This window comes from Saccostrea cucullata, unplaced genomic scaffold, assembly GCF_032062105.1.
Source record: "Saccostrea cucullata isolate Sc308-1 unplaced genomic scaffold, CSIRO_AGI_Scuc_v1 ctg560, whole genome shotgun sequence".
In the NCBI taxonomy this organism is placed as follows: Eukaryota; Metazoa; Mollusca; class Bivalvia; order Ostreida; family Ostreidae; genus Saccostrea; species Saccostrea cuccullata.
The window spans coordinates 234152-241144 of record NW_026927138.1 but is presented as its reverse complement, the minus strand read 5'-3'; the positions used below and the strand labels follow the sequence as shown (position 1 = coordinate 241144).

General features: G+C 33.8%; 1 long non-coding RNA gene across 1 annotated transcript; it reads right to left on the bottom strand.

Moving 5' to 3' along the window:
* Positions 1–2702: 2702 nt before the first annotated feature.
* LOC134273544 (uncharacterized) lies at positions 2703–6993 on the bottom strand. The gene is made up of 4 exons (XR_009993436.1): positions 6736–6993; positions 6128–6214; positions 5141–5239; positions 2703–3748 (listed from the first exon to the last, which is right to left on the bottom strand). It is a non-coding gene; the product is annotated as an uncharacterized LOC134273544 (long non-coding RNA).

Sequence of the window (6993 nt, the reverse complement as noted above, 5' to 3'; positions counted from 1 at the left end):
GTTATTTATCTGGTCAACAAAATGGTTGCTTTATTATGAAATTATATATCTGTCCAAAGAAAAGGCCATTTGATTATGGATTATAGACATCTACATCTACTTTCAATATTTGACCAACTTTGCTATTATCATTAGACATCTTAACATTGTCATGGAAATTCTTTCTGTGGGAACCAAGGGAACTTAATGTTAACAGAGGATAAAGAGTTTACTAACATCAAACAAATATTACAGAAACAGGATGTGTGTGTGTGAAATACTGATGCCCTGTACGGCAACAGGGCAAAGATTAAACTTTTCTGAAGGATAAATAACACAAAACTTTTTTTTTTCAAAAATCAGCAATATTTCTCATATATTTAAATTAGTAACCTGAATAATGTTTACTTAGTAGAGTGGGAGAATTTTATAAGATTTTGTCACAAGGTTAAAAATTTGTGCAAAATTTGGTATGGAATTATATAGAAAGCAAAACAAAGTCTCAAATCTAAGCATCAAGGAAAACCTACTATTTCTTTATATTTCAGGGATTTATTATTTACAGTACAAAATCGGTCAAAAAATATATATCAATCGAAATACCCTAAGTGGTCTGCCATGTGTATAAAACAAATTAAACAAATCTTGAGAAGGTTTTTATACTATATGAAAGTGATTTAAGGGAAATGTAGTGTTGAATATGAAAACATGGTACTGAGAGAAGTTGGCATTTTCGAGTTTGGACAATTTGTTTTTTTTTTTAGCTCACCTGAGCCGAGGCTCAAGTGAGCTTTTCTGATCACATTTTGTCCGTCGTCTGTCCGTTTGTAAACTTATCACATTTTCGACTTCTTCTCAAGAATCATTGGGCCAATTTTGACCAAACTTGGTACAAAGCATCCTTGAATTTAAATTGTTGAAATGAAGGGCCAAGTTCCCTCACAAGGGGAGATAATGAAGAAAAGACAAAAATAGGGTGCGGTCATTAAAAAATCTTCTCAAGAACCACTGGGCCAGAAAAGTTGAAATATATGTGGAAGCATCCTGGGGTAGTGTACATTCTAAATTGTTCAAATCATGACCCCCGGGGGTTGGGTGGGGCCACAATGGGGAACCAAAGTTTTACATAGAAATATATAGGAAAAATCTTTGAAAATTTTCTTCTCAAGAACCACTGGGTCAGAAAAGCTGAAATATATGTAGAAGCATCGTGGGGTAGAGTAGATTCTAATTTGTTCAAATCATGACCCCCGGGGGTTGGGCGGGGCCACAATGGGGTATCAAAGTTTTACATAGTAATATATAGGAGAAATCTTTGAAAATCTTCTCAAGAACCACTGGGCCAGAAAAGCTGAAACTTATGTGGAAGCATCCTGGTATAGTGTAGATTCTAAATTGTTCAAATCATGACCCCTGGGGGTAGGGCGGGGCCATAATGGGGAATTAAAGTTTTACATAGAAATATATAGGAAAAATCTTTGAAAATCTTCTCAAGAACCACTGGGCCAGAAAAGCTGAAACTTATGTGGAAGCATCGTGGGGTAGAGTAGATTCTAATTTGTTCAAATCATGACCCACGGGGGTTGGGCGGGGCCACAATGGGGAATTAAAGTTTTACATAAAAATAAATAGGAAAAATCTTTGAAAATTTTCTTCTCAAGAACCACTGGGTCAGAAAAGCTGAAACTTATGTGGAAGCATCCTGGGGTAGTGTAGATTTCAAATTGTATAAATTATGATCAGTGGGGTAAGACGGGGTCACATATGTATTACAAGGGGGAAATCTGGTAAAGAACAGAATGGTCAAAGCTTCTCAGGCGAGCGAAGTGGCCCATGGGCCTCTTTTTTTTTTTTTTGTTTTAAAAATTTTAAAGTAAGTAAAAGCAACGTTTTCTCTGGCTGCCCCCCCCCACTTTCAAAAACGATGCTACGGGGCTGAAGTTGTCGGTTTCTAAAGAAAGATTACATATGTGAAGTATGAAAGCCTTAGCCCAGACCTTTCAAGTTATGACCAAGGTACCAACACTTTAAAATTGATATTTAGAGTTTGAACATTGTCGCAAGCCACGGGTTTTGTGTCCATTCTATTTCCACAAATAGAATGGGCACAAAACCCGTGGCTTGCGACGATGGAGTTTGACATGCAGTTGAGAGAATTCAGCCCTCGCCATAAGCTGCCATACGTGGGCATCAGTGTTTCACAAACACATCTTTCTCATGAAAATGTGAACAGAACTGCTTAACTAAAAACACAATTCAAAGGGATTATGGCCTTTTGAATGAATATAAACCTTAATCCTCTGAACAAAAAGTTTATTTGTGTCATGCTCAAGAAGTTTTGAAGAAGAATGTTCATATTTTGCTAACGTAATACATGTAATAAGCAAAACTATGTTAAAAGGATTATGTGAAAGACCAGTAGATTCAGTGATGTAAGAAGAGTTATGGATTCAGAAGGCTACTGACGTACATATATGTATTAACTGTGGGTCTATGAGAAAACCAGGCAGGGGGCCATACATGAAGTGTCACTCACATTAATGAAATTTTCCAAAAAGACTCCAACAATATAGCATATAATCACAAGAAAAAAAATTTCTGAAAATTTTCAATATTGGGGCCCACCAAGGGGGTACTCCATAAGCCACCATCTTTATCATCATTTTGTATTTACAATTTTGTAAAAATTGCTATTTTCATTCACCATTCTCTTCTTTTCATTAAAATATTGAGTGATCAAAAGTAAGAACAAAAGAAAATATATATTATTTATTTCATTTTGCACAAATTTTTTTGTCTTAAAAATCAATGCTATATTTAAACACAGGGGGAATAACTCTTGATATAAAAGAGACTGAAAAATGTGGGAAAAGGGTCGATATTGGAAATGTTTTAAACCTGGGTTTGGACGCTTAGATTTTAAATTATTTTGTTTTAAGATAAAGATTGTGAACTTAATAATAATTTCCTACAGGCAATTATTCGGGTTTTGATTATTGGTGACACTGTGCGATTTTGAAATTGAGGAATTTTTCCAAAAAATTGTGATTTTTTGCGACAGAGTTATTTCCCTTTGTTTCATACTTTTATGAACTATATTAGGCTACTATTTAAAAAATCAATATTTTCACTTCAAAAATGGTATGTACAATGACTGAACATTTTGGTAAAAATACTTCTGTACATGTGGATAGACCAGTAGTCTCTGAGGAGACTGTAGCTCCACTGTTTTGTTTTAACAAAGGATGAAAAAAGTAGCCAGGACAATATTAGTTGATGCATATTTTCTTGCACAATCTATTTTGTACTTTGTTAAACCATGCGACATTTTACAAAGTTCAGTTTTTGAAACGTTGTTCACAAAAAATGATAGTATCTGTACTTGACTCTGATGCCCATCAGCCTGATGATCCTGATCGTATGCTTTTATTAAGGCTTCTGTAAATGCATCAGTTTCTATCTTTTTTCCTCCAGCATGTAATATTTTTTATATAACAAGTGCATTAAAGCATTTTCTTGCAAGGTGCAATGCATTCAAAGGCACACTGAATAACTTCATTGGCTTTCTGTGTCACATAGTCTTTTATAGACTGCTGTACCTCATCTAATGATGTATTCAGGGTGAAGCGTAAGGGCGTGAATTTACCATCAGACAGTTTCATACTCTTGTTTAGCTTTTCTCGATAGTATGTGGGTCGTCTCCAGTAGTCACATACAGTTCCTTAGGATGACTGACTCAGACAAAACTCTATATTCTGACTGGATTGCTCTGAAAAAGATAAGTTTTGATAAGAGATATTGTAAATGTTGAAGACGACATAATTCTGACAAAGACAATTCTTGACTTCCATGGAATATTAAACATAAGAGGCTCATGGGCCATATCGTTCACCTAGGCACTGTGGCTAGGAAAAAAGCAGAAATCAGTTCAGTATTTTTTCCCATACAAGTATAAACTGATTATCGATCGTGGCCTCGCCCCAGCCCTGGGGGTCATGATTTGAACAGATATGAATCTACACTACCCCACTGGCCAGGATGCTTCCCTATAAGTTTCATCTTTCCTAACACACTGTGGTTCTTAATGATGTACAACACACCTACCCCAAAATATTCCTGTCGTTTAATTTTCGCTATTTTGTATATTTAGTACATGACTATATCTACTGTGTGTATGCACATTTTGGACAAAATTGTTAGAGTGGTTTTTGGACAGGAAATTCCAAAAGTTACCCCCCTTTAGTTGTTTACGGGAAGAGAAAATTTTTAATCAATAAACTACTTAAACCTTGATTTTCAAAAAAGCCAGGTTAGCTATAGCTGTCAAATTTCATTGACTTATTCCTTTAACCATTTAACACAGAAACAAGAAAAAAAAAAATGTTTTTGCAGATGTCACAGTCAAGGTCACAAGGTCATTGACCTTGGTGTCATTTGAAAGAACTTAATTAAGTAAGCATGCCAAATATGAAGTCTCTATCTCCCATGGTTCAAAAGTTATGGTGAAGGATAAAGTTGACAACAGACAGACAGATAAACAGACAAACAGACAGGACAAAAACAATATACACCTCAGATCTACCGATCTGGGTGCATAAAAAAGAAGTCTGTGTGTCAATGCTCAGTAGTAATACCCCCACTCTAATAAAAATATATGCTCTCAATCTCATTATGGGTTTTGGTGAAATAAAGGTTTTTATTTTTCATTGGAACTTCATATTTCTTGTCAAAGAATTTTCAATAAACTGTAAATGCAGAAATATTCATTGGATATTCATTTTCATTTATTTTGTTGTTATAGGTACCAGTACTACTGAGTTTCACTTTGGAAAAAACAAAATTTAATGCCTGGAAACTTTTTTTAGGTGACAAATCAATGAAATTTTACCCGTACTAAAATTTGTGCTTCTACAAAAGGATGAAAATATATCATGATATGAAAAGACAAATTGTCATTAACTTCTTTTTCCATCCTAATTAATTTACCAACAGATATTTTATTAGTTTGAATTTTAATTTAGTCATTAAATAGAGAAATTAAGCTTAAAATATTCAAAAGTACATGACCAACATATGGTGCAGAGCAATGGATGAATACGGATAGCAACAGTTCACCTTATAGTAAACCAAATTTGTAAAAATAAATAAACTAGATATGTACCTTCCACCCCTGAGGTGTGTTGAGAAACAGCTGGACACTGTTCATTGTCACATTCTATTTTCTCTTCAATATCCTCAGTACCAAGCTTAAAAAATTCAGCTGAAATAACAAAAAATATGATTTACATCATTTACATGACAATGTGATAGTCAGTAATGCAGACAAAAGTCATCTATTTTCAAAACTATAATAGCCCTTACTCTAGCTTCTTATACTTTAATGAATATTTATCATTTTATATATTGTATTTATATTTTAATTTATTTTCTCTTTTTATACACGAGTGGGATTTTATTTCTAAATAATTTGATCACTAGGAATAGTATTCTCACTATTCTGGCTTCAGAGCAATACAGTAAAACACAGATCAACTTATAAAAATCTACAGGATTTCAACCTCACTTTTACAAGAAGAACTAATTCATATGTATAGTTTAAAGTAGAGTTTGATTGGCTGTTTTATTTCTCCATTTTTTTTGGTTTTTGGACAAAGAGAGTATATGGGATGTGTTAATTGGGTTGTAATTTAACTGCCTATATGATTACATGAAGCCCCTTTTAAAAACTTTCCACAGATTCCCTGATATAAATGAAGTAATCATTTACAAAACTGTTTATGTACTCTGATTTTTGTTTTTGGTAGGTACATCTGTAGTTTTGTTGTTGTGTAATTTAGCACATTGAAGACCAACTTCAAAATTTATTAGTGCTTTCTGTTGTACTTGTGCAGTAAACATATAGAAAGATCATTTATTCATTGCTTCATAAATTTTCAATCTTAAACTAAAAGATGTTAATCTTGGAGAAATGATAAGCCTTAATTTTTTTAAATATTGCAGACAACATGCATTTCCTTATTGATAAAAAAAAAACTCAGATTGGATGGAGGGGGGGAAGGGGCTTTGAGTTTTTATTAGCGTCCTGGACATTCATATAATAGGTGTTGTTTGTGGGTTATGCAATATCACATGTATACAATGTACCAACCTTGAACCTATCATCAATGATCATCCTCAATGTCCACTTTAGTGGAGTAAGTTTTTCTGTGCCTTTCAGAACGATTCCTTCATAAACCTGCAATTTAATGAGAGCTGTTAAATTTTACTTGCATTTGAACAGATATCCATTCTAATTGAATGGGATCACAGGCACCTGAGGTTGCTTATTTTTCTTTAAATAAAAAATATAACCCCTACCTTAAAAAGAAAATCATTGTGCATGTGGATAGGATTCTTTGAGATCCAATATGTACACATGAGCTTTGAAGACACTTATGAATTATATTTATTTTTTAATGTACACATTGTAGTCTAGTAACTTACTCGAGTCAATGGTGTACTACACCTAGATGTGATATGATTCATAATAAAAATCATATTGATATCCTTTAGACTCTCCTATCAATTTTATTTGTATGCAGCTTTGTCAATTTGAATGTCATAGCTCTCCACTTTATTTAGCAAAATATATATGGAATGTACATTATATTCTCTCATATATTACACCAGAAATTCTTAAAAATCATCTGAGGACCAATGAAAATTGTATCCATGTTTAAGATAATGTTATTGTAGTGTTCATTATATATCACTTACCAACAGGTACAAGTATCCTCTCTTGTAGCCATATCTCTTTGGAAACGGGGCAATTAACTCCTCTGTCTGGTTTCTCCTTCTGGTCTGGTGGGTGCAACGGGTGTGAACATCGCCTAGAGTCTTGTACCAATAAGTACAAAGACTATTTCTGTGACTCGTTTGACATATTTTGAAATTTACATACTCTTTTGTAACTTTGGTAAAGCAAGAGAACGCCCTCGGGTATTGTCACTTGATGTTGTTTAGGGACAGCTTGAC